The sequence below is a fragment of the Ischnura elegans genome, chromosome X (genome assembly GCF_921293095.1).
Source record: "Ischnura elegans chromosome X, ioIscEleg1.1, whole genome shotgun sequence".
In the NCBI taxonomy this organism is placed as follows: domain Eukaryota; kingdom Metazoa; phylum Arthropoda; class Insecta; order Odonata; family Coenagrionidae; genus Ischnura; species Ischnura elegans.
The window spans coordinates 7,914,016-7,926,365 of NC_060259.1; the positions used below are offsets into that span (position 1 = coordinate 7,914,016).

Consider the following 12,350-nt stretch of genomic DNA (forward strand, 5'->3'; position numbering starts at 1 on the left):
AATCAAATATTTAGTACTCTGCATTCACTCGAATCTATAGACTGTGTAGCAAACGAAGATTAAGTCACCAACTAACCATTAGAATGTTTTAACTTCTTGGATGTGCCTGGCTTACTACCGCACACTTTACAGCTGCAGGAGGTCATGATCTTCGAAATCTAAACCAACCAAAACTATGCAATGGAATACGCTAGGTGATTGAAAAAAACTGATAACGAATGCAAACCATCCGATTTATTTGTTATTGCGCCAGATAACCTACAACTATTGTCTATCAGAAGGTACTTGACTCAAAAGAATAAATCCGAATGTGTAGGGTAGACCGAGGCACGTTTACTGAGTGAAATTTTCCGAACCGATTTATAACTAGCGCCCAACAAGTCATGACATATTAATGCAGTTCCCTAGAGGCTATCTTTGCGATAATTAGATCGACAGTCAAGCATCGGAGTAGCGCTGCTTAAAACCGTTCACGCAACAGACTTGAGCCTAAAAACATTTATTCATTTCGGTTTCAAACACTAATAAACCAACAACTGCAGGCATAAAATTTTTACTTTATTATATGATTTATAAGACCATAATGTCTAAAATTCCCTCAGTGAAAACGTAACAATAAATAAATTCATTTTAAAAAATCCGCGTCTACGTGACCCACCCTCTGTAGATTGAATAAAGAAAATGTCTTTCTAACAAGTCATTGTAATACTTTCTAATGTAGTTCTATTGATATTTTTCTTGCTTTATCATAATAAGTCACAAATTCTAAAAATCAGTACAGCCGCCAATGATTTATAAATGGTGCAACTAAACTGTTCCATGATTATTAGGCGATGCGAAGTTCGCTGGGTCAGCTGGTCAATTATAAAGAAGACATTTCCTACCTATAGCTACAGGATATCCCATCCTGATTGCGATGTGTTATGATTTACCGAAATATGGCCAAATAATTCTATACGACTCCGAAGTTTGCACACATAACAATAACATTTTCCGGAAAAATAGATTCTGGCACGAAACTGGGTGGTGGTGTAATGATTGTTGTCGGGTATGAATATGAATCTTCGTCCGGAGTGAATATGAAACGTTCATTATTTAAGTAACTGTAATCAAATTCATTCATTAAAAAAAGAAGTCCTTTGAGGAAGCTCTTAATGCAATAGTTCCTTAGGGTTATTTGAGATTTCTGTTGTTATTTGTGCCATTTCATTTTGGTTTGTATTTTATTGTATTTTTTTCCAGTAATTTATCTTATATAGCGAACTTAAAGCTCAATACAAAATAATAAAAACATCTCTTGAAATGATTGAATTGATAATCTTATAAACCATCATAATTTTAATTTCTGTGCTCGTTTACAATTTGAGCCCCAACGGAGTATGAAGAGAACTAGCAAAATATGACTTCCCCAGAACGAACCCCCCCCCCCCTCTCAGCTCAATTCACTCAAAATTGAAGGAATTAACTGCGATGAATTTGCACGGCTCACACAAATATTTGGGATCTTGTGTTTTACCCGAGAAGCATCGGTCCATTCGATTCCGACCGAAACCCTCGCTCGACTAAACATCGAAACACCCGTAGGCAACCAGAGGAGGGCAAGAGATAGAAGAAGGACAAGAGGAAGAAGAGGGCAAAACACAAACCATTCCCCCCTCCTCCTGCCCGCCTCCCGCCGCCGCTTCTTCACGCACCGCCCTCGACGCGACCCACTCCAAAGTGGTCCCCCAAAGTGCGTCCACGGCAACTCATCCAACGACTCTCTCCCACCTTCACTTCAACGCAATTATTGCATGCGGTCACCGCAAGTAGCAACCCCACTCGAACCAAGCCATCCATAAAAAGCACTGCCTTTACCTTCCGTCAAAGCACTGCTGTAACTACTCGATTACATAAAGCTGTAAACGGAAAGAAAATATAAAATTCGAATGCAAATCCCCCCCCCCCCCCACAGGCATGATTTATTAATGCAATCCAAGCTTAATATTTTTACGGCTAAGTGCAGACCCCGATTAAAGTTTAATTAACATGCTAACCGACGGGTAAGTTTAATTAACATACTAACAAACGCTTAATCTTAAGTTAAACCGTCTCATCTTCTTAAGTATATTCCATAGTTTTGAGTCTGAGAGAAATCGGGCTAGAAGTGCTTATAACGACATAAAATAAAGGTAAGAGGCAGGCTTCTCAAACAACAAAATTATCGATTACTATCAATTAGGGGCGCAGCTAGGAATTAAGGCGTGGGGGGGGGGTTTAGGCGCAGCTAATGCTGGGGATCTGGGGGGTATGGAATACCCGCCAGGGTAAGCGGGAGTTGCGGGGGCCCTCACCCAGAAATGTTTTTAGGATAAATGGTTCAAAATGGTGAGTTTTACGGCTTTCTGAGGGATATCTTTATTAATCCTTATACTATTCTACAAGTAATATAAATCCAATAAAATAAAATGGATGAAACTGGAAAAACAAATTCTGAGCTATAGGGGGGGGGGTTCCCCGTACCCCCCTCGCTGCGCCACTACCTTCAACTATGACAAAAAAATCTAGTTAACTGACGGAAAAAGACAAATTTCTGCTATATGTAACACTTTATTTTTTATCGCTGTCTCTCAAAATTTCTAGCACTTCTTATTTAACAACAAAATGCCATGACGTAGGTCAAATGAAAGATAGCATAAAACGGCTTTTTGGGAATATTTCCTCAACACAATCGAAATAAATATGGCTGTAAACGTCCGCAGCGAGTCCCGATGGAAAAGGGGGCCACGCCGCATGTCTCGCGATTCACGCGAGGCCCGCCTTCAGAGTATAAAGCTCACGAAACGTAAAGCAACGGCGGTAGATGTGACAAGCAGTTTGCACTTGCAAAATTTAGACTGACTTCTCCGCGGAGAGGGGCCGAATCACAAAGGAGGGCGAGGGGAACGAGCTCATCTCCGATGGGACGCTAACATTGGATGCGGCGGTGCTCCTCAAAGCGGCGAGCACACGCTCTTCCCGGCAGCGACTAATTGTGCCGGGCAGCATTGGAGAGAGGCGAGCTCCAACATATCAAATTCGCGGGTTCAAATGCTCGCCGGCAAGTCGGGAGATGGATGCGGCGGATGATGGTGCGCCGTGAAGATACAGCACTCGGGAACGAAGAGCTGAACAGCCCACGACGCGCCGCCCCTTCCGTCCCTCCCTGAGAGCGGCTCGGACGCGCGCATTCACTCATCTTTCCACGCGCGGCTGGCCACTAACCCTCGGGTGGACACTGGAAAACCATCAACGACGATCCAAATGCACATTGTTACAGGTTTACACCTCAGCCATTTACTGCACCTATGCCTCATGCTGCAAGTTCCTTGCCTATCTGTACTGCGCACCACGAGCTACAACTATTTTCGCCCATCGATACATCCCCAACAAACAAAGATAAAAAAACAAAGATCGGCTAGTTTGCTACCCGGCTCCGCCACTTTCTGAGTTCAGAAGTAGAGATGAGGGCAAAAAGAGAGGATGCAAGAGATCATGATTAGGGCAAGAACCCGATTTTAACGATGTAAAGGAATACATTTTAGAATTCTTCCGACATAAGAATGTTCAAGTTTCTTTTTATCAAGAAAATAATGCTCATTGTTGCATCTACAATATTAAAGAGAGAACAGTCAAAGCAAAGTGCAAGGTCCATTGGAAACTACTTTGGTATGTGTCAACAGATGCTAAAATACATATTTTTGAAAAAATAAAGCAAAAATAACTTCCCTGAACATTTATAATCGAGCCATATGTATGGAAGCACAATTAAAAATCCTTACTGGCAATCGAAGCTAAGAACCGACATGGTGTCAACCCGCAAAGGGAATATACACACGAAAAATACAGCTAATTCCTTAGGAACACAAGATTGAACTTCTTAGTACACCATCAAAAATAGAACTAGAAAAAATAAATCTTAAGACGAAAACTCGATTCCCCAGATAAGTTAACACAGAACACAGCCAAAATATCATTCGAACAATCTACCAAATAATCCCTCGGTAAATCCCACTGGATTCGAACTCACATTACCTGGGGACACTAAAGGTGAGACGTATTCACTTCGCGACGGCTAAAAATAGCCACGGAAAGTGGTAGCTAGTTTCCCAATGGCTACAGCCGACGGAGTCAAAGCAGGTCATTATGTATCCCACGTTTCAAATGCTTCCGAAATGCTCGCAGACATTAACAAAGAGCATGGCGCGCGAGGAGTCGTTCCCATGGACCATGGGCCGCCCATTGTCTCCGAGCAGTGCACGCTCATCCCCTCACTCAAATGCCATGCATTTATTTCACGGGACACTTCTCCCATCCCCCGACCACCTCACCCACCGGTGTCAACCAAAACTTTTACACGCAGAGCATTTCTCAACATATCCTCCTAACCCTATTGATAGTAAGTGTAATACTTAACCATAAACGAGGCGCTATCAAGGCATCTATCCATCGTATATTCATATTGTACGCCAAGGTAAAGTCGTTATCGGGCGGCAAAAGAGGGCAAGCCATGTCAAAACTTTTGGCTACGAATGAAAGGATGCAGGCCATGTCAGAAAGATTTAATTTGGAGAAGGAAGTGCGATGGAGGAGGATAATCTTGGGCCAGGGATCTTAAACGCGGAAATCGAGAGAGCCCCTCGTGATATGAAGGCTAGGAAAGCGGAAGCCTTGAAAAATATCCCGTGTGAGCTTCTTACAAATCTAGGGAGGCAAGGTAAAAGAAGGTTTTACCAACTAGTTCGCAGGATCTATGAGGAGGGATGTTGGCCGGAAGATATCGTGAAAACAATTTTAATACCGCTACCAAAAAATAAAACTATAATGCGAAGATTTTCGGACTATTAGCCTCATATCGCACACGGAGAAAATGACTCTAAGGATGATTCAGACGAATGCAGGCGATAGCTAACGAGTATTTAGGCGAAGATCAGTTTGTGTTCCGTTCAGGAAGGTCAACTAGAGATGCAATAGCAGTCCCTAGCGATGAAACACATAGAATATAACTAGGACGTTAATGCTTGTTTCGTGGATTTTGAAAAATCATTGGTTAGAGAGGACTGGGTAAAGTTAATGAATGTTCTCAATAAATTAGGGGTAGATTGGAGGGATAGGTGACTGATTCGTAATCTATATATGGCCCAGACTGCGCAAGTGAGGGTAGCGGACGGAGAATATGGGTGGACAAGCATTGGCCGAGGAGTGAGGCAAGGCTGTCCACAATCGTCGTTGATTTTTAACGCGTACGCTGAGGAGATGGTAAGAGAAGCGTGGGATGTATTGGAAGCTGGAGTAAAAGTGGGGGAGTGATTTTTAAATAGGTGAGGTTCGCGGGTGATCCAGCGTTGATTAGCCAGTCAGTGAGGTGGCTGTGGGCTCCAGTGGATTCGTTAAACAAGCGTTGCGAGGAGTACGGCATGAGGATTAATCACTGGAGGACCAACGTTATGGGGTTTTGTAAAGCATCGCGAGCTAGGAACGCGAGTCTCAAGATTAATGCAAGTGGTCACAAAATTAAGCAGGTGGAGCATTTCAACTATTTGTGCAGCGCTCTGGAGGAAAACGCGAGTCAGCTGTAAGGGCATCGGAAATAAAAATTCGTTAGCAAAGGAAAAGTTCAAGAACAGGAAAGAACGGACGAGAGAATCGCTACGTAAGACTTTAAAGAGAAGGCTGGGGTGTAGCGCTTCAGGGCGCGGAAACGTGGAAACTAAGGAAGGAGGAGAAGAAAGGACCCGGACATGGTGGTTGAGGAGAGGCAGCTACGAGGTGAGATACGGAGGACACAGAGTGTGGATAGAGAGAGCGGGGAGGGGATGCTGAAAACAGTGCTATCGGGCAGAATGTTGGATGAAAGAGGGGAATGGGGGAAAAGATTAGAATTTTTAGATAGAATGAATGGCAATAGGTCTCATTGCGAATTGAAGAGGAAAGTCCAAGAAGGAAGTGAAGGTGGCCAGAATACCTCAGAGGTACCTCATGCAAACCTATCTTAACCGGTAGATACTTAATATTAATAACTCACATACAATCTGCATAGTAAGGAGAAGTGCAGAAAATTCGTCAAATCCAAACTTTAAATGGAGAACGAGTGCTATTACTGCCTAAATAGGTTTTTATATCGCCTGAACCCGTGAACCCGTGTTTTGTTAACATTTGATTACCCATACCTACCCGATAATCCTATGTATATGAATAGTATCACTTTACTCTCCTCCAATAAAAATTTTCATCGCTACATAGTATTTCTGGTGGAGTGAAAAATGAAGATATTATAAAATGAAAGTATATATAATTCCATGAATTTTATTAACCGAGAACATAAAACTATGAAACATTTCTTTGCCGGCCTCGGTGGCGGCGGGGTTTAGTCCTCGCATGCCAAACCGAAGGTCACGCGTTCGAGTCCCGCCTGGGTAGGTGGTCCCTATCCAGGGGATGGTTGTGTGTGACAGTTGTTGTTATATGTTATTTCCCCCCGATGTAAAAAGCCTTAAATGAGCTATTTTCGGGGAGATGAAAAATAAATAAATAAATTTCAGAAATTCGGTAAAAAAACTGAATTAAACGATAAAAATAAGTAGTCATTATGCCAACGCTGTAGACCAGGATAGTATTAAAATCAGAGAGAGAAAATGTCATCGAGGGACATAGGTTGAAGAGTTAACGTAACTATGAGGTTACTCTCGCATAATGCAAAATAATTTCAGAGTGGGGATTGAAGTTCCCCAAAAGCTCTTCCCGCATGCCCCGCGTCAAGTGATAACTCCACCATGATGGACGAGGGATGAGGAAAAACAAGAGAGGGCTTCTGAAAGGAATGAATTTGGCGAGCAGAGCGCGAAACAAGAGAGGGAGGGGGGGAGATGCTTCCTGTTGATTGCGCAGTGAGGTCGACGTGGCAGCCATGCGTCTTCCACGCGCATTCCCGAAAAATGGCCACGCATACGTCTCCATTCGGGACGACGATGTTATCGCCGCATAAAACCCAAAAATAGGTGGATCAACTTTAAACCTCCGGCAACAAGAAATATTCCGAAAATCCCCGGCAAACACGGCGAGGGAGCCGGGAGATTAGAGCGCCGATTCCGGGACCGCAGCGAGCAAGTGTGTGGAATGAAGGAATCGAGCACATGGTGCTGCGCCCGGAAAAGACCCCACCCCCAGGGCCCCCGGAGGCGGCTACCGCCCTCTGCCGCCCCCCTTAAGCCCTCCTACGCCCCATTTGCCCGGGGCGCCGATCGCCATCAAGATGCTCCCCTGCAAATGGCCAAGAATTTGTTTTTACGAGAGCCCGAAAAACCGCATTAGAGGGCGACCCCAGCACCCGGTGGGACGGGGTGCGGCAGGGGGAGCGGGAAGAGGAGCGGGGGAATTGAATGGTGGTCGCGGAGAGGAAATGACGCCGCGACACGTCCGATACAAAACCTCCGCCCCCGCACCCCCACCTCGAGGAGCGCTCGCAAGCAAACGGGGCTCTGCTCCAAAAGGAACGGCTCTGAGAATGCTGCGAAGTATTGTCCACGTGGATACAAGGTAGGTACTATCGGCGGACTCACACATGCGTGCATGCTATGGTACATATTTGGTGCCAAGTGAAATTGACGCATCATTTGCGTATAAAATTTCAGAGCCAGGCATGGTCTTCCCGACAGAAGAAGACGATCAAAAAACTCGTCTCGGAGACTTCATTCTCATATAAAGACATTTGTGGATTTTCCTCACCCCCGAAAATTTTCAATGCAGCGAAACTGTTAATACTCAAGTAACCAAGTAAGGCGCAACAATTGAATGAATTTCAAATCGAAGTCAATACACTGAACTTCTAAACACAATGTCATAAACTAACATTAACATATTTTACAATGTAAAATATCTCAGAAAAAAGGATATTACGATTTTACACCCGTCACTTCACGGGAATTCAATCTGAGGACGGTGCAAACAAATGCGAATGGCCGGGGGCGCAGGGGAGGGCGTTGGGAATGGCATCAGAATCCCTATCCTCCCTAGGGCCCTCTCCACTTGGAGCGGCGGCGATGCTTTTACGACACACTCACAGACACGCCCACGCAGCCGCACTCAAGGGCCGCGCCGCTCCCTCCACACACACAACATTCTTTCGGGGAAAATCTTGGAAATTCACCAGTTTATCGGTAAAATCTTTACATCTACGAATCACTTCTTTATTCAGAAAAAAATTGTAGCTCAAAGACAATGGTAGTGACCACTCCATTCGATTAATGACTAACATAAAAACTTACGGGAAAAGTGGGTAACATATTCATCAGCATAAAACGCCGCAATCCACCCCAATACGCATGTACAGGGAGGGCTGTGTGAATACATGAGCCGTTAGGAAGCAAAAAAGAAAATCAGATGTGCTTAGGAGTGCTATGGAGACCCAACTAACATTTCTGAAGTCCCTTACAGTTCGGGAGGAAACGAATTCCTATCATTTCGGCTAAATATCTCTGTTAGTTTATAGTTTTTACCGGACCTAGAAACATCGTTAACTTCTTACATTATGTTCTAGGTGTTGCTTTGACAGACGTCTGTCCTTAGCCACTAAGGCTCCACTTCCGCGGGCTGCGCTCAAGCAGAAAACTGATTTGAAGTTCATTACATTTGTTCATCGAATTTGTGAGTCAATAAATAAATACTACTCCATTTGTTCAATCAACTGTTTTATAGAGCCTTTCTTGAAACAGAATCTCGGAAAGCTTACGTAGTAAATTTAAAATCCAACGCAACACCGTCTTACGTAACTTGGAACCTATTGCGGGGAGCACATACAATGTATTTTTGGAAGAGCCCTCAAAAAAGCTAGGTTTCGTTAAGCATACAGTGGGAATATTTTCGGACGAAAAGGTTAGAAAGGCTCTATTTCGAACTCGTTGGGCCACATCTTGAATATGCAGCGAGCATATGGGATCCGGTGCAGAAATGCTTAATCCATGAACCCCGCTCGCTGCTAGAGAACCGGAGTGATACCGATCATTTGGATGCTTACGCTTCCGGCATTAGCGAAATTAATAAATGCGCAAGTGATGGCAAGATGACTAATTATCAACAATACAAGCGGGGGTGGTTAAAAAGTTATTACCCAACCGCCAATTTTCTCTACATGACTTTACCAAGCAACATTACCTTGGCCTGTGGAATATCCGCCCAAACAACGTCTTGACTCGGTCTTTCGATTCCCATTCGATTAAGCTCATTTATATGCGGTTCCATGGGAGCGTGACACCTTTCCCGAAGCCGAATCCCGGTATTTATTTATACACTCTATTTTACCAGCCGAACAGCGAATGTACACATTAATACCCCAGAGTGAGTTTCGCAACTACAAAAAGTGAAAAGTAAAACATTTTGGGCATCATTTCTTTGCCTAAATTTTCAGCGTAGCCACCCAAACAAGACCGTAGTAGAAAAGATACTGCATACATGGATAAATAACCATACTCAATTACAATCGATAAATGGTAAATCCTATACACGTGCTCATTGAAAATGACACTCTGTCTTTATAGGCGAGAGCAAAAGGATATTGAAACGCATACAGATGGGATTGTGATCGAGAACACTTAAACTTGTCATGTCAAACAACAACCCGATGCCCACACAGTCACTTGGAACTAATAACTCCTTCCAATCCGCTAAAATCTGCCAATGCAATGGAAAGGGAAGGAAAGAGCGACAGGGAACACGGAGCAATCACACGGGCACGGCTACAGATGCACCCCACGATCGGATCGCCACCTCGAGAAAAAGACGACGGATGAGAAAAAGAACACGCCGACGAATCTCGGAGATGAGTAATTTTGCTCCGGATTCAATCGAGCCTCGCCAATTGAAAGTTTATGGATGGCGGGCAAACGCGGGTAGCATCCGGATCATTTGGATCGTGAGTGGCTGCCTTGTGCAGGGTCGTAGGGGATAAAAATCAAGGGCGCGAGAATATGCGAGGGGTGGGCGGGGCGGGATTATCTTTCGGGGCGGAGGAAAAGAAGGCAATTAATTAAGCGGGACAATGGCGGCTCGACGGTGGAAAAATACTCCTCTCCTCTGACAAGCCACGGAAATTAAGGCTGTGATTGCTTGGCGGGGCGCGCCTCTCAAGTGGCCCCATAATTACAAGAGCGGCCCCCCAGGGGTGGCGGACCCCTCGCGCTCTTCCTTCGAAAGAGGTTTCATCGGAGCCGAATAAAAATCAAACTCCCCCCCTTTCCGCAAGCGCTGCTTAAAAAACGCTACCTTCCCCGATGAATGAGCTTTATCGATTAAAACATAAGCGAGGGGAAATAACAAGCACTTGCTAAGTCGACGTAATGCGCTACAGAGCTAAAGTGATTTGAAGCTCATCTTTTCCCATTACGAGGTAAACTCAAGAATATTTTATTTGATATTAACAAATTCAATGATTGCAGAGATGCGATTAACTCAAGGAATATAAAGTTGAAGTTCATAGATGCTAATTGTATTAAATATTAAATTCAGAGTTTATAAAAAGTGAGGACACAGCACATCGAGGATTGAAATTAAATATTAAAATGCCATTTCTCCAAGTCACATTCGCAACTGTCGATAATACGGTGTACAATTTCAGCAAAATGTCATTAAGTTTAGAATTTAAAGGCAACCATTTTTCAAATCAAACGGACGACTCTTGATTCGCGATCACGCCTTCGTTCAGAGATCACCGCTTGTTGCGAAAAATGAGTAAGTTTCCTCGAAGCATTGGGCCCAAAATTTTCATAGACCCAAAAAGCAAGAAATATTCAGGGGACTCGGCATCAAACAACAAGAATCGAGATTTGAAAGTCTTTTCACGTAAAACCGCAGAAGTTCCGTACTGCTGACGCGAAATAAGAGTTACAGAAGAATAATGGATGCAACAGTAACTTGTAGCGAGGTGTGATTAATGGTTTACCACTATTTTTATCAACGTCTTTTCACTAAGAGGATCAACATCGACAAGACATCCACCATGGACCACTACTTTCCTTCTAGATTTACATAACATTCCCAACAACACGGCTTCAAAAACTAAGGGAAGGTCCGCACATCTCCAGCGCAATTGGTAGAGACATCGAGAGAGGCACCGAGACTACACTCGGCATATCCGCTTTGAAAAAGTGACTGAGATCAGCAGGCCATTTATACGATACGCCGAAACTACTTTCATCGCACAGATTTGGTGCACCAAAAATATCTCAAATGTAAACGAAAAACAGATTCAGACAGCCTTCAAAAAGACGCTTTTTCATCACACAGTGTTATCATTCTGCTTCATCGACAATGAGTGCCTCATTTACTCACTGCGATTAATAAAAACGAAAATAATAAATAACATTGAATGGAAATTACTGGAAAGCAGAACAACTTCAATCATACAGCTCGGGTGAAGAGGAAATGGCGCCCAAATGGAGCAGCAGCATTCTAACGTTTTTCCCGAGTGCGATGCGATCGTGAGAAGACCGCATTGCTCGTCCCACCGCGATCGCCCCGCGCCAGCAACGGCCGCTGACAAAAGGAAAAACTTTCATTCCGGAGTGTGAGGGGGGATTTCATTGCCCCCTCCCCTCCAATGCGCCCCCCTCCCAATCCGTGTAATCGAAACCGATGACTTGACACGTGAGAGCCGCTGGGAACCGCCCCGCCCGCTCCTCGCTCGCCCGGTCGGTCCGTCGGTCGGCGGGTCGTCGAGGGAAGGAGGGAGGAGAGAAGGGCACGGCCGCCGCTTACTCCAACTCATTACCATTCCCCAAACGCTTCTCTTCCCCCCACCCCCCGCCATAAATTAAGACGATAGCATCAGGTTAAACGAGCCCACCGAAACAATGTCCGCGGCGTAATTTTGAATTAAGCATGATGCAGGGGAGATTCCCGTTCGGCTGGCGATGGTCGAGTTTTCGGGTGTTTTGTGGCCATTTCTCCGACAACATACGTTCGAGAATAAAGCGGATCCGAGGTGGTGGTGACAGCCGCAGCAAACTCTAGCCCGTTGGAGGGGAGGAAAAATCGCGGCGAAGGGCAGGAGTGCCACGACGGCTAAGAATGTCAGAGTAGCAACCTGCATAACAACGAGCGATGAAGACGGAATAGCCATCAAATAGCGGAGCAAAGAGGAGAAACATTCGGCCGGGATCCCCTCGGGCTGCACAAGATTACTTCCAAACAGAAAGGGACGAGATTCAATATGAAATTAAAATAAAGCTCAATTCGCAATTAAAGATATTGGGAATGGAATACTTCGACCGGAAGTGGAAACGGATAAAATCTTCAATGGAAAATGAGGAAGGGGGATGAGAATGTAAGAATGTATATTT

The 12,350-nt window shown here is 44.5% G+C and overlaps 1 protein-coding gene across 6 annotated transcripts in view; it reads right to left on the reverse strand.

The window, feature by feature from the left end:
- LOC124170895 (E3 ubiquitin-protein ligase RNF220-like) overlaps window positions 1-12,350 on the reverse strand; it is a 341,569-nt gene that overhangs the window by 278,095 nt on the left and 51,124 nt on the right. The window lies entirely within an intron of this gene.